Source organism: Apteryx mantelli, chromosome 3, assembly GCF_036417845.1.
Source record: "Apteryx mantelli isolate bAptMan1 chromosome 3, bAptMan1.hap1, whole genome shotgun sequence".
Taxonomy (NCBI): Eukaryota; Metazoa; Chordata; class Aves; order Apterygiformes; family Apterygidae; genus Apteryx; species Apteryx mantelli.
Genome location: NC_089980.1, coordinates 99,269,648 through 99,294,765, shown reverse-complemented (window position 1 = coordinate 99,294,765; position 25,118 = coordinate 99,269,648). Strand labels below are relative to the sequence as shown.

General features: G+C 40.4%; 1 long non-coding RNA gene across 1 annotated transcript in view; it reads left to right on the top strand.

Annotated features, from left to right (window-relative positions):
• The window catches only part of LOC136991683 (uncharacterized), a 120,080-nt gene extending 109,658 nt beyond the window's left edge, over positions 1-10,422 (top strand). Inside the window, exon 3 of the long non-coding RNA XR_010883904.1 lies at positions 10,409-10,422. This is a non-coding gene — a long non-coding RNA (uncharacterized lncRNA). The remainder of the gene's footprint in view (positions 1-10,408) is intronic.
• Positions 10,423-25,118: the final 14,696 nt, after the last annotated feature.

The following is a 25,118-nucleotide window of genomic DNA, read 5'->3' as shown; positions in this document are numbered from 1 at the left end:
TGGAGGTGAAGTGCAATATTTCACTTCAGCATGCGTCGAGCCAAGTACCAATGAACAGGCTTGAGGCTATCCAACGCTGTATTTAGAAAAAAGCTGCAGCAAAGGTGATGGAGAGATGAGCTGCCGGGGAGCCATTTGCTCTGCACGGGCTCTCGCAAATGAGCCTGGCTAACAGCTGCTCTTTGCTCCCTGCACCTGCTGAGCCCTGCGTTGCTCACATGCCGTTTCATCTGTACCAAATACCTTCACTGTCTTTAGCTGTGGCCAGGAGAGGCTTCAGCTTGCTGTCAAAATCACCGAAGTGGCAAACGCTCTATTGCACAGTTCATGCTGGTGAGGGAGTTATTTTCCCAGTATAGTTTAAAACAGTTAGAGGAATGACATAAGCTATCCTGGCAAAATGCCTTGAAAAAGGTTGCAGTGTCTCTTCTAGGCCATTTCCTGGCATTGCTCTGTCAGCTGAAAATGCAATGTCTTAATCCCTCAGACTGACATACTTCCGTGAGCAGAACTCCTCAAGCACGAACCAAGGCAGAGTGGATTTGAGGTGTCACTGTGCCGTCCCACTTGGAAAGTGTGTGTCACAAACTCTTACCTGTTAGTCACTGGGCAGAGAAGGCAGTAAAGGCCAGATTTGTCCATGAAATAATTCTGCATGGGAAACCTGAACAGGAGCAGATAGAAAGTGAGGATCATGAGACAGAAGTTATTCCGTGGCTGCTAAATTGTGCAGATCAGAGGAGGTAGAAACATGGTTGCAGTAGAGAGGGAAGCAAGGGAAAAGGTTTTTGGGGTCTCCATTTGTTTAAGATTATTCTATAGAATACTGGGTTTTGTGTCTAAAATGAGCAAGAATCTGCTGGCTCACCACAAAACCTTGATCTTACAAATATAGCAAACTGGGTTTTTTAAGATGGAGCATAGCTTAATCTGCAGATTTGTTAAGTTTTGCATCAAATCAGAGCAAGTGTCAAATAACTCTTTGCAATCACATTGCTAATTCAAAGAACAGCTTTTCTATATCTACACCAAGAGGTTTCACAGGGTAAATTGCTTTCACAGGCCTGCTAAATGTTCTGTGTGCACAAGGATTTGTTCCATCTTCCAGCCAGCGTCACCCAAATTTCTGATCTTCTATTATCCCTATAATTTTGTGTGGTCTGGTTTCCCTCTCCTTCGTAACAGTGCAAAACAGTGAGTTCTACAATTCAGTTACATACTGCAGAAAAAAAAATGCTTCCATTTATTTGCTTAAAACCTACTGCCCAGTAACTTTGTTATATGGCTATAGTTCTTGTATTGTGAGAAAAATCATTTATCATTCCCTATTCATTTTCAGTAGAACACCAGTTCTTGTATATGCTTCTAGCTGAGTCCCATGTGTTATCTTTTTCCATGCTGAAGAAGCTGTTCCATATCTCTTATGTCTGTATTCTTCTAGTTAGTTATACTTTTTAAGCTGGGATGACCATCACTGCATGCAATACTGAAGATATATTTATAAACTTTTATACAGTGGCATAATGGTGTTTCCCATTTTGCTCTGTCTTTCTGAAATGCAAGGGCTTGCAGGCCTGAACACTTGTCTACTGTTTCCAGCTACACTACCTAGACTAAAAAAAAAGATATAAACTCTACATATAAACACTGTTGTAGACCACTGCAGCAGTCATACTACTGACCACATGCCTAATAGTCTAGCTGCCTTTCTGAGCCTCTCTGAGCACTGAATGTTATTTTCACGGAAATAGCCACATTGACATCAAAAGCTCTTCCCTGGCCCATAAAGGATAAATCAGAGGTCATGGATGAGTATGCATGGCTAAGGTCGTTTTCTCCCTCTGCTTTACTATGTTTTTATTTGAATTCAATTTCACTTGCAAGTTTATTGTGCAGTTACTTAGTATTCTGGTGCAAATCTATGCAGTCAGCTTTAGATTTGACAATCCTGATTTATTTTGTATTATCCACAGGCTTTGTCACATTCCTGCCTACCCCTTTTCCATGGTGGACAGAGTGTGTCGTGTTTATCATGCATGCACAGGATGCCCTGAACTGCCCCAGCACAGGAACTTGCGGACCTTGTTGGCACCTGATCTCCAATAACTACCTTTTGGCTTCTGACTATTAATCACGTATTCACTGGTGAAAGAAATTCCCCTCAAGCCATGACACCCACTTTCTTTAAGAGCAATTGGTGGGAACTTTTGTGCTATGTATATCAAATGGATCACTTTTTCCCATGTTCTTGACTCCTTCAATGCAGGCCTGAGTTGAACTGGATGTATGAGGGAAATTCAACCTGGCAGCTAGCAAAACAAAGAAATGGTGATTTATAAAATGGCAAAAATGCTAGAGTTAACCCAAGCAGAGAAGACCACCAAAATAATGTAAGAATAAGTTAAATAGGTTTTATTAGAGAAAACACTGAGATTGCCATCTTCAGTCTGTGCAAAATCTCTGTGCTTTGTGGGGAGGAGAATGGAGAAGGAATGAAAAGGCTTAGCAAGAAAACTAAAATAGTCCCAAAGAATGAGAAAGCTAAGACAGCTGAAGGAAGCATAACTATCTGGAGGCTGATATCTGAGGGCTAAGTTATTCTGTTGTTCACACAGGGTCTAAAGCAAAGTAACTTCTACTGCCTCCACAGCCTAGCTGTACAACCACGACACACTGAATGGGGGACTGACGTGCCCTGACAAGCTGCCAGGCCCATGGCTGTGTAAGGGCACATTCCAGCACAGGCACCCACAAACCATCCAGTCTTTCCCGCACGTCTGGAGCTGTTTGCAGGTGAAAGCTGCCTGTGTACAAAAATGTGCTGCTCGTACCTATACATGTGAAATTTGGGCTTTGAAAATATTTCCTATAATCTCCTCCTATGAAATAAAACCATACCATGAGAGCAGCTGCCTTTCATGGCACAAAAAGCAGCAACCTCTGTAATGATGAATCCAGGCAATGATGTGGATTTATGCAACTGCCACCAGATATGAATCTTATATATCACTTATAGTAAGGTATTTGCACTGTGGACAGCGGCAGGCTGACTAAAGTGATGTGAAATGATGGGAAGCCATCACACAGCCACGCTAATGATTGGTAGTAAAAATTCAAACTGTTGAAGAATATTATTGAATCTTAGATGGGTTTTGAGAAATTAAATGAGTTCAATGGCTGCTCTGCCATTTAGAAGGCTATAACACATTACTAAATGCATGGGAAGTAAAGTTTCAGAGTCTAAAAATATGTTGTATATACCACTCTTTCGACTTTCCCAGGAGTGCTGAGAACATTCACTACTTATTAAAGAAGACATTAAAATTTAGTTGAGGTTTGCAGATTCCTTTGCATGATTTCCCTTTGAAAAATACCAGAATTAAAGCTGCTCTTCTTGTGAAGAGTCAGATGACAATAGCAAAATGAGGAGGGGATATGCCCCTTGCTCAGGTCATGAGATATACTGCTGTGGTGGGGACTAGCAGTTCCTTTTCTCTGTCTGGCTGTGAAACCCAATTGTCAGCCTGATCCTTTCTCAGCAACTTTCCTGCTACAGACCTAGGCACTGGCAAATCCTTGAGGCCATGCCTTGAGGAAGGGAAATGAGGAAAATCCTGTGTTCCAGAAAAAAGACAAAAAGGATGATTACTTAGATGATTACTGCACCAGCCAGCCCACAGATATTGGCCACCACTGCAAACAATTAAAATTATTTTGTGTCTAAATGTCCTTAATGATATTAGGCCCTGGAAAACTTCCAGGAAGTCACTTGGAATTTTGCCTGTAAGAGCTGACTCATGAAAGCACATAGCCAGTCTCATTTATATCTGAATGTTATCCAAAGCCCTGTGGGTTGTTTGCCTTGTGCGTGCCTGTCTCTGATGTGATTCTATACAGAGTAGACTCAAGAACATGGATAAGACTTCCAAAAAGGATCTAATAAGGAGGAGAAGTGCTGTTCTTTCACGAATTTGTGCTTGCAAATCCTGGAAAATGTGTTTGCATTTTACAGGGATGATTAGCATTCTGTGTTTCAATAGATTTCTATTTGTGGAGGCAAGTGCTATTATTACTGCTCTGCAAATATTTTGCTGGCATATAAAGGCTCCTATTGAGGATGAGTTCCCCACTGGGCTAGAGGCTGGATGAGTGCTGAACAGGGCTTTGACTTCACCCAGGTTGCTTGCTCGATTGCCTCTAAGGAACATCATGGGTTCCATGGGATGAAACTGTTTCTCATCACAGTGCTGATGCTGGGGTTATTAAAAGAATTGGCCTATTTGTGCTGTCTGTATCATTGTGGACCAGGTGACGTGACCATAAAAAATAAAAGAAAGTAGAGATTTTAACAATGAAATTGTTACTGACTCCTTCCCACTTTATGGGCTCTTTTTTTGATTCAGAAATGAACTTCCCACATGACAAGGGCCTGTTAACTGCATTACCATGCAGAACGAGTTTCTAGGAACACTATCTTTTATGCCCAAATTTCTGCATTGCATAAACACTGGGATATTTACACAGGTATTTCTTTAGGCACAAAGCCAGCCCTCATTTTTAAGGTGTGCCACTGGCTGGAAGGAAATGGAATTCACAAAATGGGAGAAAGACAAGTAAAGAATAAACCAGTAAGAAGTTGTATTTAGTTTTCGGAGCACCCGAGTAGAGCTTTGTACCCAGGAATGTTCCTATTTTTATATTCATTGACAGGCTAAAATGAAGTTCATAAAGATCCCAGGGCCCTCCCCTGAGAGTCTTTGCCTGCATGCTCATGACTGCCATGTCCTTTCCAGTACAGTTCCTAAGTTCACCCACCTGCTAGTGTTTAGGGCGTTTTCTTAATAAGTAGAAATGAGCATCTGAACCACCTCTGGCTAAAGTCAACCTCACTCCCCAGATAAGGGTGTTAGGACATTAAACTTATCCTCCTTTAATCATCTTTTAAAAGCAGAGTGGGCGCCTTGCATCCCCTTGAATGACGGGACAGACGTCTCCCCGAAGCTCTGCCTCAGGTACCTGGGCTCTGGGGAAGGGCAGGGTGTCAGGTACGCTCCTTATGCTTAGTGTTGCACCATGGTGTTGGGGCTAACTCCCTTTTCAGCATTCAGGGACTCTTTATCACCATTAGAGGCCTCTTTAAATACTGATGGACACTTTAAATAAACAATGCTGCTGCTGAATGACAGTCTTTGCCCTGTCTCCTCCCCTTGACCATTCACACCAGCTCCTACACCCTTATTTTTCTTGTACCAACACAAGCATAATGCTGATGTATACACAAGCATTTGTCCCCACCACTGGCAGAAGGAGCTGAGAACTGCTCTAGTTAAAACAAAGTATATATTTTTTCTTCAGTTACTTTTGCCCTAGAGAATTTCCCTTGCTCTGGTCACTGTGTGGCCATACAGTCTCTTGCATTAGCATCTGGAAGAGGTAGGGTGGGAATGAGCAAGTGGATATGGAAAAGGTGGCAGGTAGGGCTGTTTCTTCCCATGGGTTTATACTAGGTTAAAGTATTTGGGAAGGTGGACTCTTGTGCTCTGCTTACCTTATCCAGCAAGAACCAAACAGAGGGATTTAAGGCCTCCTCTGGGATCTAGGTGATTAAATGTAAGCTTATGGCTCTGAAGTCCTTTACTGGAGCTAGTCATTAGTTGCTAATTTTTTATTTTAAAAGGAAACAGCTTTTGAAACTCCCATTGTCTCTGCATTTACAGCTTTTAAAAATTAAATCAATAACTAAACCAAAAGAAAGGCAGAAAATAGCAAGTGTCCTTCATTTGTGCCAGTTTCAAGTAAATTAAAGATTACTAGCATTTCCCTGCAGAGCTTTTTTTTTTATATTATGCTATATAAAACTCTGAATGACATAAAAAATGACCCTGATATTATGAGATCTTTTGGCATTTGCAAAGCATCTCCAGGCAAATTGTTGAGTAGTGATATTTTCCTTTTTAACTGGCATTACTTGTGCATTAGAGGTGGACATAAAAGAAATTTTCCAGATCCAAAATTGTAAGAAGCCCAGGAGTACAGACTGAAACCCCAATATTCACAAAGGTATGTCATATTTGGGATACTTGTGGTAGACTAACTAAAACAGTCTTCCAAACACACTGAATTTTCTGAGTATAGGGGAACGGGATTACTAAAATTGGAGTGAAATTTGCATCCCTCTGTGATGCGCATATGCTATACTGCATATAATAACTATGCTTAAACTCTTTCTGTAAACATCATTAGTAAAAAAATCCATGTGTATGTGATACAAGGTACTACATTTACTTCCCATTGTTGGCTTAAGAGCTTTGCTTGTTGTATCAAAGATCACTTGATGTTTGAGTGACGACTCCCTTAAGGGCTATTATTGTGTATCATCTTCTATAACCCACGTACATGTGTTTCGCTGAAAGATTTGTAAGGGGTAGCCACAAAAGAAAATGTTATTTATTTTCTAGAATGTTTCAAGGATGTATAAAACGTTATGTATGCCACAAATTACATCAGTGGTTTTTAAACTTGCTGGGCCTATGGACCGCTGCCAGCCCATAGTGTCTCTCCCAGTTGACCACACGTAGTCCTCATCATACTGTGTAATTGAAAACACTGTTTAATGTGGTTTCCAGCTCCCTCTGTGGACTGCTTACTGCAGTTTTGAGAGTCACTGTTTGAAAACCACTGCCATAACGTCAGTGGCTACTAAGCTATTTTGTTGCTCTTTCAGCTTTCATCTTGAAAATCATGGTTCCTATTCATCATTTGGACCTCAGTCTTATAAAGACTTGTGAGCGCACTTAAGGCCCCACATTGTAAGCAATCCCTGTAGTAAGGAAACTACTTACAGTGCAGAAAGCCAAGAACACGCCATTGCGGTGTGAGGGGCAATAAATTGTTAGAGTGACAGCAACAGAATATTTTGTCCTTTCTGAGTTGGAGAAATACAAAGCATACTCTGAATTATGTGTACCTACTATAACATTCACACTGAAATCAATCACTCAGCCTGGTGCAAGCACTCCACCTGAATTACTTTTTAATTCAATGCTTTTTTCCCATTGTGTCTCTCTATTTGGTCAAGTGTAGTTTTAAAACTGGGCTGAGCACACAAAACAGGGAAAATCTTTTTACTAGTGTGCTGTTTACATAATACCATGCTGTTAACTTAATTCAGCCTACAGAGAGATATCTGAATATTTTCTCATAAGCAATTTAAAATTCCAAATTTACTTCAGTTTTTGTAAACCCACATAACAAACCCTCACGTTCACTGAGCTCCTATAACATGAAAATCTTGGGAAATATAATTCTTCTCAGCTTTTAATATGTATATATAATGTAATTTCCTTTCCACTGCTTCTTCTGCAATTTCTCCTCTCCAGCAGTTTCTGGTAGACCAGTAAATGCATGATACGATGGGTGCACTTTCACGTAATCCACCAAAATTCAGCTGCTTAAAAGCTAATGAAGCAGCTCATCTTGTAGTGCCCTCAGAGGAGCGAGCGCCTGTGGTGTTCCCAGCCCTGCCTGGGGTAACTCCCTTGTGGGGCACGCTCCTGCCACGGCACGGGGGAGAGGCCACAGGACCGTCCGTCATCCTCTCTCTGAAATTAAAATTTACAGGGAAGACGTATCGCTCGGACCCTGGGGTTCAGCCCCTCCAGGACCAGAGGCAGCCACAACCTGACCACTGCCCCTGCCCCAGCCCGGCCCTTGCCCCTGCCCCAACTTCTGCCCCCGTCCCATCCTGGCCCCAGCCCTGGGGACAGGTTGCTGCAACGAGGGGCAGGATGTGGCCGTGCTGGAAAGCGCCAGAAGCTGCTAAAGGAACAAAATGAACATGCCCACGGCACAAAATGCTCTCTGTGCAAGATTACTGTGCCCCCGTGGCGACAGGAGACATCTTCCCCAAATTTGGGGCCCTTTCCCGTGCTGAGAGCACCCTCCCCAGCCCTCCTGAGGGACGTGGCTCGCCAGGCTCAGGGTGATGCTGGTGCCATCACCACTGCAGCTCTCTCCACCTGGCAAAGGGGTCGCCGTCTATAGCTACCCCCACGTGGTGCCTGCAGGACATGGACAGGCCATCACCGCCGTGCAGTTGCTACTCTTGGCTGAACGGGCATCAGGGGCAATAAAACACACTGGCTGCGAATATCGCCTTGTAAACACTGGAAAAAGGCAAGCGTGGGTTTCCATATGAGTATTTGCTTTTTTGCTGTGATTTTCATTACTGCAGCATTCGTAGTACTCTCCGCAGCAAGTAGACAGTGATTATTGTGCAAATGTTAATTAAAGTGGTATCAGCTTTTATGAGTCGAGCTGATAAGATGGACCGGTGCTCTAAATTTAGACTTGTCAGAAGCTGTTCGAGAATACAAACACAGGCTGCACCATACTAACAGATCTCACAGCGGCGACGAAATTCTCAAAATGGTGTCAGTCCATGGTTAATGGACTGAACAAATAATACAGGAACTGCTAACCGCAGCTGTGTTATTATATGTCAGCAGTATCAAGTAGTCAAGCCTTGAATAGGTAATGTTCCAATCACCCATGTTTGGACTGTTTTCAGAAAAGACAGTTATAGGAGACTACACTGCTTTAACTCAACTATAAAATAGGTTTTGCACTTACAAAAGCTGCATTTAGATAAACAGCATGAAGTTATATACCTCCCTTCAAACAAACAACCCCATCCCACCACCAATTCAAAATATTGACTTTTGACTGAGAAACTCTTCTTTTTCTTGGGTAGACCTATCATTACTCTAGAATATTGCCAGCCTCATGGCTTGTTTTTTTCAGAAGTGGCCTCTGATATCGTACCCCAGCCTTTGTGCCTGCACCAGTTTTGCGGAGCATGTGGGGCTGGACGCCTTGGACAGCTTCTGGAGATTAAATTTACCAAATGTACTTGGCATGGTTATCACAGCCAGAGCACCTAATAAGTTAGTGCTCCTTGAAGAGCCTGCCTGCAGAGCATGGCAGGGAAATACGAGTGAAAGCAAACACAGAGAGAACAGTAGGAAGACAGAAGAGCATGGATATTGCAACAGGATCTTCAATTTGAAGAGGTGCTCCCTCATACTCCTTCATGTGGTTTGTTGGAAAATCAAGTAGCTTGGATTTTGCAGAGAGAGTCAGCAGGTAAGATTAACAAAAGTAGTTAGCTGCCCTTTAAAATCTGGTCTTTGGTGCTCACTGATATTAAGTTTCTGTAGGATTTGGGTATCTAGTTCCTTTTGCTCTTTTTTGGCAATGAGTTCTCTTTATCCTCAAAACTACTGTACAAAATTGTAGCAGCAATTCTTTAAAGCAATATCAAAATTCTGACCTTCATTTCATGTTACATACACTTCCCATTATATTCAAAAACAACCCATTGTTTAGATGGGAAAGGATATTTTTCAGTCCTATCTGGTCTACAGCATGTTAGAGAATATCAGACTGAAGCTGTCTAGAATTAATTGCTTAGCATAACTTGCTTAGCATTAGTAGCTAAATTTTCTGAAGCCTTAGGCCTCAGGCTGTGAACTTTTACTTAGATAAGTAAAAGGGGGCCCCAGAGCCGGGTCAAGCTGGAGAGATAAAGAAGTTGCACAGACAGCAGGAGTAGCCAATCTTGAAGATAAGAAAAGCAGCAGCCTGCCTAGAGACAATGAAGGGGCCCAAGGAAGAAGGGGAAGACCCCAGACCTAACTATTACTATTGGTCCAAACTATCGCTTAAGGGGTGGGGAAATTAGATTGTAAGGGTGTAATTGCCCAGGGATTTCTTTGTTTGGGGTCCCTCTTTGGAGGCACCCAGCTCGAGCTGTAATTACCGCACGTGTATCATTAAATTTTATTTCTCTCCAATCTGACTTCGAAATTCTGCCTCAGCAAGAACCTAGGGTCGGACCCTGTTATGGTGGCCGGCGAGCCTAATTTTCCATAACAAGCACTATGCTAATCTGTTACACAAACTGAATTTTTCATACATTTTCACATTTCAGAATTTCTACTAAAGCCTATAATTATTACAGCTCTAATTATTCTATCATTTAAACACTTTTATTTCCATTTTGGCATAATTGGCTACTTGATTGTAAAATACTTTCTTTATGACAGTGTTTTTCTTGATCAGGTCCTCTGACCCTCTACCAAGAAAAAAAAATGTTTCTCCCATCCTCATTACCGCAATTACATCAGGAAACAATAGCTCTCTGAATGATATAAATGTCAGTGAATGTTGTTCTCTAGAAAACCATTTGCTATCAAAGTCTCTTTTTCGTGCACAGGCAAAAGTTGGCATTTTGCTTGAAGGGATTTAAATTTGACATTAGTGAAAAGCCCGAGTGCCAAATAAACTCCAATGTACAGAACTTTCTAACCAGCCTCATCCTGGAAACGCTCTTGCTTGTATTTTGCAGTCTTGTGACGGAGGAATGAGCTGCCATCAGATCACGAAGTGGGGTCGTCAGTGCCACCAAGTCCATTTCCAGAAGCCGAGGATCTGACCCACAATCAAGTGCATCAGTAGTGATGGGTCAGTGAAGGAGTTGGGTTTTGTGAACTGCATATTTACTGACTGGAAAACCATTTAGCTCCTCAAGCAATTATTTTCTGTTTGTTTTAAAGCAGCCTTTGGGAAATAATAAAGGTTTGAAGTGTAGGACAAAGGGCTGAGTAAACAGACTGTGCAGCTGACAGCTTCACCTGCATGGGACCTGCAGTATTTCTCACCCTCTTTTTTTTCACTGTAATGGATGAAATCTTGACTCACTAGCTCCAGGATATTTCCCCAAAGTCTGCAAGGGAAGAAAGAACAGTGAGCAATTTAGGGAAAAATTGATCTGGAAAAGCACCATGAGCATTTCCCTCAGAGCTTTCTCCTGCCATGACTGACAGAAGCACACTTTCAGGGCGAGTAGATGGCATTCATTTTACCATCTTGTAAAGCAAACATCTAAAAATGGCAGAAGAAACTGCATCCTAAAATTGCCTACTTTTCTCCAGTGATTACAAAGGCAGTCTAGAGTCACTAGCACTAATTCAGACCTCTTCACTGCATATGTCTGATGTTAGGTGGTAAGAATCCCACCCTTGCTGTGGGTGTGCTGCCCTTTGATGGACATTCAAGAGGGGATTGTCACCATTTTTCCTCATTCTCCCAAGGATCCTATTATCTTCAGGTCATCTCTGAACAGATTGTGATGTAGCAGTATTTTGACTTATAATGCTGTCTGATATATATATTATTTGTGGGAGCAGTAACACACAGTGTGTGATTTAAAGGTGGTAATTGCTCATCTGTAAGTTCTAGGGAATAACTTTGGTATTGAAAATACTCTGAAGCTCCTGAGCAAAATCTGTTTTTTCTATCAACTGGAAACAGGTTTGGCTGGTAAATGTGTGATTGCTGTGCCATTCAGAAAGACACTTTAGCTGACAGGAATATAGTGATACCAGAGGCAGGAATTCAACAGTATGGGTCAAATACAGGGCACAAATTTCCATCTGATCTGAGAGCCAGATCTAAAAAAGGTAAGAACTGAAATAGTTTATATTTTTGCTCATATAAAACTGAACCCTGCTTGCATTCCTCACAGTACCAGAGGTGCTAAAATCAATGATAGCACTCACCTGAGTAAAGCTAGCAGGAATTTATGGTACCAGCCAAGCTCTGAATGTGTGTGAGGAATTTTGGCTGTGATATGATTTCAGTCTTTCAAATGGAAGTGTAGATCTTACCATTTCTGGCAGGAGTAGGGAAAGTTTTTTAATAATCTGGGTGGGCAGGAGTAGAGCAGCTGGAGACTATGATTTGAGACATGTTGTAGTCTTTGGGAGAAACATGTCCCACCTTGGCCTGGCTGTACATGTAGATCGCGGGTGGAAACAAGGACAGGGTGCTAGTGATATCATTTCTTTGTACCCTGCTGGCTATGGGAGGTGGCACGTGTCACCTGTACTAACCAGATGGGCCAGTGAGGCTTGGATGGACATTTGACCTCCTGCAATAATATAGAGCTACACTTTGAAACAATCGCAGCATAAGGTGAGGTCCTGAAGAAGTTACAGAGAAAAAAAGTGCTTATCAATGCATATAAGCATATTTAAACCGTTTTTATTTGTTTAAAATGGAATGCAGTACTGCTCGCATTAACCTGCTATATTTGAACTGCTCCCAGGTCATAAATACGTCTTCTTTTTATCCCCATTCCTTCAAGCAGTGGTTTTCCCACCTCAGGCCGGTTCTGTCCATCCCTACTTGCTGCTCCCAAACGTCCAGGCAGCACTGTATGGCAACAGCAACCAGGAGGAGAAACAGGCGCGAGATGGAGGATGCTTTTCTCCTAGAAAAGAAGGGGAAGAGTCCAGCCCTGCCAGTGGACCCTAGGGTAAGGGCAGTAACTGAACCCAAACATGGAAAAGGACATCAATTCTTCAGCCTGAAAAATGACAGAACAAAACCTATTCAGTGCAAAAAGTATTTTGGTTAAGAAATTGTTGGCTACAGTGTAGTGGAAAATTGCCTAAATTAAGTCATATGGAGCAAGTGACCCTGCAGTCTACCGATAAATTATAATCTTCCAGTGTCTGGCCTGGGAAATAAACTAATTTCCATTCTTGCGGGAGTTGGAGACAGCCGTATGTATAACAGAAATGTATCTATTAGTAACCACAGAGAAAACTATATATGTGTTAGCAGAGCTGCCTGCATGTTGCATGAAGTACTGTTATCCTTCTGAGCAGAAGAGCAAGGATGCCACCAGCTCAGTGTGGTGGTGATATTTCCACCCGTGGCAGTAGAAGAGCCACACCACAGCCCTGCCGCCATGGCAGAGATTCAGGTGTCTTGCTGCTGTTGCGCACAGCTGGGCATCTGTAATTTAAATCACTGAACAGCAGAACTGAGATGTCCTGGCAAGTCTGCATATAAATGATTTCTGAACCTCATCTGCAGGGAGTGAGAGCCCCCAAAAGTTGCCTGCAGTGACACATACAGGGCTGCGATACTGCTGTTTGCCTCCTGTGAGAAAGGGAGAAGTTGTGACCTTGTTTAGGCTGGCCTGCACGGCTCTTCCATGTGGGAACTGCAGCCAAGTCCCGGTGGGTAGTGCAGAACTGAGGATGCCCTCTCCACCTCAAGCACACGATGGGGACATGTCCAGACACTTTCAGCATGTCTGGCTGTGACAAAGATAGGCAGGAATCTGGAAAGAGAGATGTTAGATACCAACACAGCATCCTGGAGGTTATCACATCTTCCGTTCATGGTTTGCTGTCGGGGTGTGCAGCGTGTTGTAGACTGATTTCTGAAGAGCGTGGGAGGAATGCCGTGGGCTGTACTACCTTGTGTTGACTGACACGGATCCAGTATTGCTAGAATTACCTGTGCAAGGAGGTTATTTTCTTTCCCACTTCAGTTATCAAGGATTTCATACTGGGGTTTACAGGTAGGTCACTGGCTGGGAACCGGGGGTTCTGCGTTTACCTCCCAGCTCTGCTGCTGGCTTTCTCTTGTGACCCTCTCTAACTCAGGGTCTCCAAGTCTTACTAGAAGATAATAAGAATATCCTTTCTCCACCCATTTTTTAAGTCATGCTTATTTATACAGTAAGTCTCCATGGCAGGCCAGGCAACTTATTGGGGGGAAGAGGAAGAGGAGGGAAGGGGAAGAGGATGGTTGATGTAGCCCTCAGGAAGGACTTTGAGATTATGACTGCTTTGTTAAATCTGGTTAAAATGGGTTGGGGGGGCTCAAGGGTATTGATGATAGGACTGACAGACATAGCTTGTTTATATAAGCCTCCTCTCCTTAGGAAAGTAGGCTGAAAATGATAATTTCTGTTTTTCTGTTGTTCCTGATTTTTAGAAGATGCTTTCAGTCTTTGATCCAGATTCTGATTCCAGTTGTAGCACTGGAAGATGAAATACTTTCATTAGTTTTATTGGAGCAATTCTAGATTTTCACACTGATAACTGAGATCATGATCTGCCTCTTCTGTTTATTGATAACTACTGGAAACTATTAGTTTCTCTGTTTTACTGTGGCTTAAAATGTAGACAAAATCAACATTTTAAGATACCTTGACTTATTCTTCTACTGATGCTGGAGTAAAATTATTGTGGGATTTTTGCTGCTTTCCTCACGCAGACATGAATGGACAGAGATGTCCCTAGTGTTTGAAAAATCTTTTACAATATGATGCTGCCTTCAGGGTCAAGAGGACATCCAGCAAATTATTTCCGTGAGCATTTGCAATACAGACAACAGCAATGCAACTCTTATAACATAATTAAATTTCTGTTTGGGAATGAAAATAGCAATCTCCTGTTTGCTGGGATCAAACATCTCAGGAGGGGAATTCAGCAGACACCAGGCTTGGCAGTAGCTGTTTAAAAAAGTAATGTATGCTATAGACATCATGATTTCTTTTAAAGAACATCGTATCCTTGTCAAGATGTTTTTTGGCATATTAGAGAGAACATATTTTCATTTTAAAAATCCCAGATAATATTTTTTACTAGAGAAACAAAAGGAATCAGAAGGGAGAAGATTAGTTTTTTTAGGTAAGGCTACCTTCAGGTGAGTAATGTAAGACTCACCTTTAGATGAGTCTTAAGGTTTTTTTAGGTAGATCTAAGGTATGAATTTCAATTAAGTCTTTGAAAGCATTATCTTCTCATTACGATTTTGTCATGAAATATTCATAAAAATAATTATTTAAGGAATGTTTTAGCTAACATTTTTATTTTAGCTATTTTATTTTTTTAAAGATATTTTATTTTATTTTTTAAGGAATGTTTTAGCTACAAATCCCCGGACGGTTTAAAAGAGACAGTGTACTAAAGGAAAATGAAAGGTGAATTTTTCATCTATATTTGCTAGCCTGTATTAAAATATTAATACCAGCTATTTAAAGATGGTTCTAATCTTTACTAATTTCTCAAGATATATGACAGCACACTCAAAAGTTTTGCAATTTTGAAAGCTGAAGCATTCAAAATGCCCGGTGGATTTTGCATGTTTCCCTTTCAATATTCAAGGTGTGTAGCACAACTGTTTGAAATATGCTGCATCTTAACTGAAAGGATGCCAGCCACTACGTGCATCAAGGAGGCACTTTAAAACTTTTCAGATAAACCAGAAACAATTAGCCAAATTCACAGTGGATGAAATTTGTCCTAGTTGAGCCATATACTACTTAAATAATTCTCACCTCTTTGCAAAGGTTATACGATAAGCTACTGGAAAAGGGCATATGTCATATTAGGTGACAGGTCCATGTCTCAGGATGACTTACTCCTCTGAGAAATGAGGATAAATTCTCATTTGCAGTCCTTTAAAGTTAACACTATCCTTCTCAGTCTTGCTGCTTCTCAGAACCTCATTGAAATGGTACATCTTTAAAAACTCTAACAAAACAGAAAAAATACAGACACCTTCTTGTCTATGGTTCAATCCATGTGCAAGATCACAGGGTGTCATGCCAGACAGGGACCTGGACGGACTGTTATGGTACTGTATTGAGCGCAAGTTCAGCCAGGAATATGCGTGTAGACTACTCCTGACAACTCCGATGACGTCCTTGAAATCTTCAGAGCCAGTTCTACCACCTGCCTACAAGGCCTCAAAAAATTGATGGCAGTGTGGTCACTAGCAAATGCATAGTTTTCACAGAACTCTGAATGCCTGGATTTCAAATCTTAGTTATTAAGAAATCTCCATGGACTATGTCTGCATTAGCAAATAATTCAACGCAACAGGATGTGTCAGGAGAGTGAAGCAGCTGGTGATGAATCTGCACACGTACACTAGTGGTGGTTCTGGACTTTTCCCTTGGACTACACTTTGTCTAGTCTCTTTGAGGAAAAGTCACCCCCAGGTATGTGGCTTGAAGCTGTCCAAAATTCAGGCCCTGTGTCCCCCTCACAAGTGGGTGCACCAATGGAAATGCAACAGTTTCCTTTTTGGAGGAAGCCAGCAGAGAACCTGGTCTGGTTTCATCCAGAAGAAATCCTTGGTGCTTGCACTGAAATAGCTCTGTGAGCTGAACCAATGTGCAGGAAGTGGGAGAACTGGGGGAATCCCTTCAAAAACCCACTACTGCTGTGAGCCTTAGTGTAAACACAGATACAGATCACCTTGAAAGTGTTTATAATGTCATCTAGAAAAGATTTATTGGTATGATTCTAAGATGTTCTAAACAGTGAAAAAAATGACTGCATATGAGAGGCCTAGTTTATCCTTGTGTATGTCCCCCTGGGAGCAAACAGGTTTATTTTTAACATTGCTTTAACTTTGTGTAGTTAGTCAAGGTAATGTCTATGTATGGACTATATTGTTCAAGTTTTCTAGCTACATCAAAATAAAAATTACTTGTGTTTTGTCTTCACAGAGTTTCTAGATTAAGATGATAAACTTCAGTTTGAGATACCATTAGGAAAAATAGACTCTTCTTGATACTGAAGATATGGTCTCCGTATTTTGCAATGCTTTAATATAGGCAATTGCCTAATAAAAGCAACCGCTTGTACAGGTTTTATTTTATCATCTTCATGACTCAGTAACTCGGATTATTTATTAAAAAAAAAGGTAAGGTCCTTTTCACTGTTAGTAGGGCAAATTCTGACTCAGAAATATAAGCTAAATTAAATGCAGCTATTTGCATTGATTTCACTCGATCTAGATTCATTTGCTTGCCTATTTCCTAGCTGAGCTAAAGCATTTCCATGAGGTATAAATTGGATTGATGTAAAACAAGCAGACATTAGTGAAGTTTAACAGTCACCCTGTCACAGTTAAACTGGTACAAATTTCCTCAGTGTAACCCAGGATGTAAAGTTGCTGGACAGGGGAAATAACAGAACTCATTATTAAAAAAAAAAAAAAAAAAAAAAAAAAAGAGAGAGAGAGAAAGACTGATGTTTAATGTTGATAATCATTTCTAACAAGTGCAACAAAGGGAGGGCTAACCTAAACCCATGTCAGGTGAAGGTTTTATATATTCTTATAAGATTAAACAAATATTTATTAACTTGCGCTTATTCAACTCATTCAGGAATCTTTTATTTGCAGCCAAGTGGTATTCAGTCAAATCCAACATGTGGTTAATCGTCTGTTGGAAAATTGGTTTTAAGTGTATTTCTGAGGTTTGGTACCACAACACTGATCCTACCTTCTGGTTTATACTTGTTTTCAAAAATCACTATGTTGCTGCTACCTCTTTTTCTTTTCTTTTTCTTTTTTAACCCAGACATAGTCTTGGAAAGCTAAACAGGATTGCATAGTAATGAACTGTGAGCACTCTGAAATAATTTTTGTAAAAAGCTGAAAATAGATGAATTGACATCTGCCAAAAACTAAATAACTTATCTTAAAGGTGACTGACAAAATATTTCTAGATATTTAGGACTGTTTCCCTATCATTCATTTGCTTAAATTGTTAAGCTTTTTAATTTTCAGCTTCCTTTTGACGGGGAGAACTTGAAGTCTGCTGCTTCTGGTGGCCAGGGAGGGACCTCCTAACACTTCCTTCAGAGAAGCTGTGGGAGCTTCATCCTCGGAGATATTCGAATGCCAACTGGACACAGCCCTGAGCAGCTGGCTCCAGCTCACCCTGCTTGGGCAGGAGATTGGACTAGCAGACCTTCGCGGTCCTTCCAACCTGTTTTTGCCTCTGATTCTCCAATTCAGTTCTTATACATCTGTTCAAAGGATGAGGCTGCTCATCTTTAACCTGTAGCCAAAATAGTAATGGATCCCCTTTAAATAAACCCTTATGAAAACAATCCACCATTTTAATCAGTCGTTTCTCTCTTCTGATGCTGCCAATCAGCATCTTCTACTTTAAGTGGAGAATGCTTTTCAATATAAATCTAATTTGAGATATTTCTTTCAAGCAAAGTGATTTCAGAAGTAGAGATCATTCCACAGTAGGTTAGTTTTCTTCTTGTGCCAATAACTAGTAAGAGTGGGTGGCAGGAGAAGGTGGTAGAAAATGCAATTAAGTGAAGAAAGTACTGTGAAGCAGAGATGAGAGATCTCGTTTTTTGGAGGAGTTGAGATTTTGATATTTTGATTTTTCTTTTCCTGCTGCTTTGGAATGAAACTTCAAATTTTGGAATTGAGAAGAAAATGTAAGAGGAAACGTTTTCATGTTGACCGAAACATTTCATTTTTGTTTTGTCTTTTTAATTATAATATTATACATAGCATATACTTAACCAGACTTTAAAAAAGAAAAGGAAAAAGAAACTCAAAGCAAAAAGTCATTGTAAAGGGAAACTCAAAATGTTGAATTCTGCAAATGTTGAAATGCCTTGATTCAGTGTTGTTGAATGTTTTCAATTTTTTTCTCCCTTTGAAACACTATTTTGGTGAAATTGTTGTGTTGTTGTGAAGCATTTTCAAGTCAACTGGATTTGAGTTTTCCAACAAATCTTTCTTCTGACCATATCTGATACAGTGTGGATGGAGCAACAGTTTGGCTGCAGTTTCACTGTGTGACTTGGTAAGTTGCCTCACCCTTGAGATCTGCTTCACTGTTCCTAAAATGTGGGCAACAGTAGCTGCCTCCTGAGATGCTGAGCTGCCTCATGCAGTAGCAGAAGCCTGAAGGTAGTAAGCTGAGGTTATCAAAATCTTTCATCGCTTTAGAACAGAAACTTTTTGGAACTAAAAACTTTTCTTAAGAGAACTCCCCATTCTAGAGCTGATTGGCATACACCAAAGTTTAAAAAGGAGATATCTAAAGTTACGTGGTTAAATATCTTTCAAACACCTGCATACAGACTACTTCCGGAAGAGATTTTCCCAATGAAATCAATGAGTGCAGCTGAAAATGAAACTAATTATATAAACTATCTAAATAGGGTCTCCTTTAAAAACAAGCAAACAGACAAACAGTCATAATTAGTTAATATTAAAGTGAAAATTGTGTCTTGTGTTTCTAGGCTAAGCTATCTCTTAACATTCCTGTCACTTGAAATAAATAGAGCCTCCAGCAAGAACATTCCCACACACTTTATCAGCGTACTTGTGTGCAGAAAAGTCAAATGAGACAGGCTATAGATCCTGCATTTGCCTCACCAGGCATGAATTACCTTGTCTGGGTTTTGCATCTTTGAAATCTTATAAATCCCTGCATGAAGTGAGGTATAACCAGGTAAGTGGACCAGCTGCTTCTCTGAAAGTATGTAATCAGTTCATTATAGTAACACTTATAAACAGTCCTGTAGTTAAAGTTATATCAACATTTCTAGCAGAGGCTCAATTTTTCATGTTATAATTTCATCAAGAAAAACTGCTTTGAGTTAAGCTTCATAAAAATAGCATGAATATATTTGTCTTTATAATTAAAGATGAATTTGTCTTTTTATAAATCATGCAGACTAAAGAAGCAAACCCCTGACTGATCTAAAATACAGCTGCACATCTAAAGGTCTTAAATTTGAAGAAGAAAAGCTGCAGTTAATCAAATACAGCATTATAAGCAAAGCCTAGCTGATGTGGGGTCCTGCTCTACAGTCCTTGTTTGGAAAATGTTTGCAGGGGCATTTTGTTCCAGTAACAAGTAGAAAATCAAATTCATATGTATAGAAGTAGGAAGAGGGAAAATGAGGATTCTTCTGCTGAAAATTCTTAGACTCACTACAGTGTGGTTGGAAAAAAAGTTCTACAGGTTTACATAGTTGGTCCTTTCAAGCTTGGGGAGTTTCTCTATAGATAAAACCTTGTTCAAAGGATGACTTGGTCCAGCTGCGCTCACCTTACAGAGAAGGCTCTGAAGAGTCTGCTTCAAAAACTGTGTATCATAGAGTCTGTCCATTTAGTATGTGTGTCTGAGGATCATATTAAGGGAATAACGGTTTTAAGGTACGGCTGACCCGGTAACATCACTGAGTCACTCAGTGAGATGAGTAAACTGTTCCTCTGACAGCTTTTAAAATGCAGAGACCGACAGTTTCTAGCAACTTCAGTCTGCGCATGGATGAATAATCTTCCGAGGCAACTCAGCATTTTTTGACTGGCAACCATGCACTCCACCAAAGTAGTCCCTGATTCGTCTTAGACAACCAGTAACCCTCACAATTTGTCTTTTGAACTGGGATTTGAAGATAGATAACTTGACTTCAAACTTGTATCATCGACAGGCTGCTTCTTTCTTGTTTCTGAGACGAGAGCTCATCTCATCTGTTGAGGTAAAAAAACTCTTCACAGGGCTGAATTAATAAAATTAGAAAGGGTCCAGAAATCAATAAAATATCTCATCTCTAGCAAACTGAAAGGATTGTTTAATATCCTTTTGTCTGATCAAGGATGAGAGGGCCTCCTAGTATCTTCTTCACTAGCTTCATTTGAACATGCTTTTCTTGTTTATGGATGATTTGGACCAAATGAGGAGGAAGAGAACACATTTGGCCTTCGAGACTCTGCGTGAGACTGACTTGATGTAGCATAAATCCTTTTTAACTCTTCTCCTTTGGTTATAGATAGGCCAAAGAGCTTCCAAGAGTGACTCACAGGAAGTCTAGGATCAGGGCTGGCTACCATGTGTTTCCAGTGGCCATTTCTGATGTTGACTGAAAGCCCTGGCTGACCTACTTGCAGTCACCATGGCTTCTTGGGTTGGATCCTTCAACTTCAAGGGGAATGGCTGTCTACTTGGGGAAAGCATGCCCCCGCATTCTCTCTTTACGTCTAAAATAATCTAAATGTGAGGGCTTTCTGGTCCTTACATTTAGATTATTTTAGGTGAGTTTCCTGGCTGATAGAGTAAGGTGCAGAGGTGACTGCTTGGACAATCTTCTGTAGAACTGGTTCCAGTGCTTCTGCGTCAAATATGGCTCTATTTACAGTGTCATTGAAAGGTACTGGAGAAAACCATATAGACCACTTTTCAATTATAGATTATTGATGTGCTAATTTCCCCCCACCCTGCCCCCGGCTGTGAGGACCCAAAGGAGTTAGATTATCCCCCACAATGGATGTTTTTCTTTCATTTGTATCCTTCTCCCCTCTCTTGTCAGTCCCAGGTGTCTCTGCTTTATCCAGCCAGATTGCTCAGATGGTATCCTCATCTCCACAGAAGATCAATAGGATTTGATGATTCTCCTCACTCTGTCAGTCTTTTGTCCTGTCTGTTTTCTCCACCCACAGTGAGGAAACCTTTTTCAGGACTCTTTACACTCATAGACCTTCTAATACAAGGGAACAGGGAATTTGTGATTGCAGTTCTTTCCATTAACTCTTTATGAGTTTGGCCTCATCCATCCATTATAAGGCGACTGATGCTTATCCAGCACTTCAGGTTTTTACATGATTGCAAGTGCTTGGTGCTGATCCAGCAGGCTGCGGTTCCTGTCGGTACACTGGGGCTCATGCAGCCTCTTGCAATCACGGATATAGTGGTTCCAATATTTGTTAACTGTAATTTCACCACTTCACTTAGAGTAGCAAAGCATTTCCTGGTAATTTAAATGTTAGAAGATCTGCACTGTTTCTCTAATCTGTAAACTTTACTGTTTTGCAGAGAAGGAAATCTGTGTATCTAATTCTGCACAATGGTGGAAGCCCATGAAAGTTGTACACTGCTGTAAAACAAGTGAGAGTGCTGAGCCTAATTGCACAGACAGCACTGGTTGGAAATGGAGTTGCACAGTCCTTGGGAATGGAGTTGCACAACGAAAAAAAAAAAAAAGGCTGATTCTTCTTAATAATTATGAGAGAATTGCTTATTCTCTTACTCAATGACAAGAGCATCAGCTTAAGAACATAACAAGTGCTAAACTGGGTCATTTTGCCTAGTACTGTCTCTCCAGTAGTGGCCAACAGCGAATCCTCAGGGAAATATATCAGATCAAGGCAAATATGTACTTGCAATTTCCCCCAGGATTTTCTTTCAGTGTTACGAAGCCTATGGACCTCATGAGCTAATGGATTACACATCTTTGTGTGTAATAACATTTCAAAACTTTTTCTTGAACCAATTTGTACTTCTCACCTTTGCAACTATGACAATGGTATAAGTACACATTGTATAAAAGAAATACTTCTTCTTGTTGAAGCCTGCTGCTAGATCAGTTCCCTGGATGCATTTGTTCTGTATTAGGAAAAATAGGGACTAAGTTATTCCTGATCCTTTTCTCCATGCTATTGCTGATTTGCCTGAATTTTGCCTGAACTAAATTTTGCCACCCTAAGATTGGAAAGGTCTGGGCTGAGTTGAGTTGCTTTGGCTGTAAGAAGGAGAAAGGACAAAACTGAGGGCCAACAGCTCTGAAGTGTTGTACTTGTCTTTTATATTTCCCTCCATTTCTCCTTCTTCCAGAACAAAGAGTCCTCATTCACCAAACACAGACTGGCTGGATCATTAATACTTTCTTACATAGTTGTAAAGCTTGATCAATTGTAATTTGTGCATTTGTCATATAAGTAACTGACAGGCAGTCTAGTCATGATGAAGTGTAAGAAAATGTCATTATTTTGGCAAGCTGTGGACTGAGGTATTGTTTATTTGAGAATGAATATGTGTATTTTGTTGCTTATTGAACTTCTGTATCTCATTTGCTTGTCTTCTAAGACTGTCATTGCCCAATGAGAGAACAGAAACACTGCTATGCAACTGAAGCAGCCATTACTCTTGCTGATAATGAATTCTAAAAGTCCAAGGAAAAATTTGCCTGGCTATTGGTAGAAATTTGTTTCTGTAAGATATTTGATTAACTAGAAATTGTGGCCTAGTAAAACAGACAAACAAACAAACAAACAAACAAAAAATTGCTTTCCCAATGGCAATTATTCATCCCAGGCTGGTCAAAGCCTCAAGTTTCTTTTTCACAGGAAAGCTTAACTTTTTAAATGTGGATTTCATTCTGAAATTTTGAAATTTTCAGGTTGAATTTATGGATTTTTTTATATATTCATATATATTCATTTATATTTATATTTATAAGTCATTCATTTATATATTCATTTCAAAATTTGAAAATTTAATTCCATCTTTTACAGGCTTCTACTATTTTAATATTAGTTTTTGTCACATGGTAATGCAAGATTGCCACTGCTAAAGCAAAGTACTACATACTACTTGAAAGACACTGGTATTTGGATTTACATTTAGTAAGTGTTAAGGTCAACTATTGCACAGTGATGAAAAAATTTGTATCCACTTTTCCTAATTTTATTATACTGAAAAGATTCTACACTTGGTAATTTAAAAAAATGTTGTGCAAGTTGAGAAATGTTTTTGAATTAGAACTTCAAAAAGCAGTGAGCTTTGGTACAGTAATGGGTCTTGCTTTTCTCAAACAATTGCTTTTACATTTTGATTTCCTTCCATTTTTTTCTGCTACTTTAAAGTTACAGATGTACACCATGGTTTGATTTTGCATCAAGATTAATGTTTGCATTCTCCACTAATTTGCCAATTGCTTTTAAAACCATCTGGAGCCAACTTTCTTTGTGCTAATATTGTTATTATTTAGTATTACTCTGGCTTTCAGCAACCTTAATTAGAACTGCAAATTTGTCTTGCAGGCATCCTCAAATGTAGAATTTCAGTGCTCAAAAAGTAGTTATTCTCAAGTGTAAAGTTCAGGTTTTCTTTGGAAGAATTAAGCTTATGTGTTTACTACAAAGTCCAATCAGTTTACCTCATCTGTTCTGCAGTTTTATAAATGTAAAAGTGAGATTCTTTCACTGAGCATTAATGGACAAATTCCTGCTGACTTTATATTAGATGTGAGAAGGGTTATTTATAATTTGTTTTGCTGTGTGTTGGAGTGGGGGGACGGACCCGGAGTAACAATGAGTCTCAATATGAGTATGGTCGTTCTCCCTTTATCAGAGCTTACACAGAGTATATATAGACAAGCAATAAGCATGCACTAGCAATAGCTGTATGACTGGTTTACAGCTTCTGTCCACGCGCCTAAAGCGGATATATGATTGGTGCAAAGTTGCTGTTCATGTGGAGGGGTTTGTCAGCCCCCTCCTTTACTTGTTTACCACTACTTGCCTTCCCCTTTTGTAATGGTCTAGGAATGCTCAAGGACAGTTCACATAGCCGTGGGATCCTCCCTTCATCATGAAGGCAGGATCGCTCACTTCTAAGAAAGCATGCCCTTTCTCACTTAACCATTCTTCCACAGCTGTGTACTATTGATGTCAGAACTGGACAGCATTATGTGCTAACAATATATGAAATCACTGTCCATCTTAAATCAAGCATATCTTCTAAGGGTAAACATCTGCAGTGATAGTGCATTTGGACATCTGCACTGCTTAAGTCCCCATGCTTGCTCTTTTGAACTATCACAACAAAAGATAGCTACTGTGCCATTCTCCTCACTTACCTAGAAGTGAGACATCTAGTTCGGTCTAGTATCTAGACTACGACTATAGGCAAAGGTGAGAGAGAGAAAGAGAGAGAGAGATCTCTGGTGGGAAAAAATTTGTCCATTTGTCTTAGACACCGATCTTCAACTGGCATGAACTCCAGGGGGACCTGAGGACTGATGTAAACAAGATGCCTCACACTTAGAGGCAGAAGTTGGAAGACACGACTCTGATGTGGTATCTGAATTGCTTGCTACAAACTACATCAGTATCATGTCCAAGTAGTTATATATATAGCAATATACATCTGTGTCCATGGTCCTACCCTCTGCCCCTCATATGCTAGAAAGGGCCAGAACAGGGACTTGGAATAAACAAACATATATGGAAAACACCTCCTTCTGGGATTTAAGTTATCAATCCACCTTCCCTAGTACTCCAGAAGCAGAGAAACACAAATAAACGCACTCAGTGTGTTTTAAGAAATGCCATTAGGATAGAAAATGTACTATAAACTAAGGAAAAGATGGAAGGAACATATTTTAATACTATATTATTACCTAATGAGGTCACAAAAGGAACAAAACTGATCTATAGGGGCTGAATTAATCTTATCTATCTTTGGGGGTGGAATTTAGTTCAAGGTGCAGACACTGAACTTTAGCCTCTACTGTCGGTGTGTACAGGCTTGCTGGCGGTTATGCTCTTGCTATAGTCCATGGGGTCACTGGAGCCGGGAGCCTTCAGCTCACCCCAAAGTAGACATTTTAAGACTGCAAATAAGCAGTCCT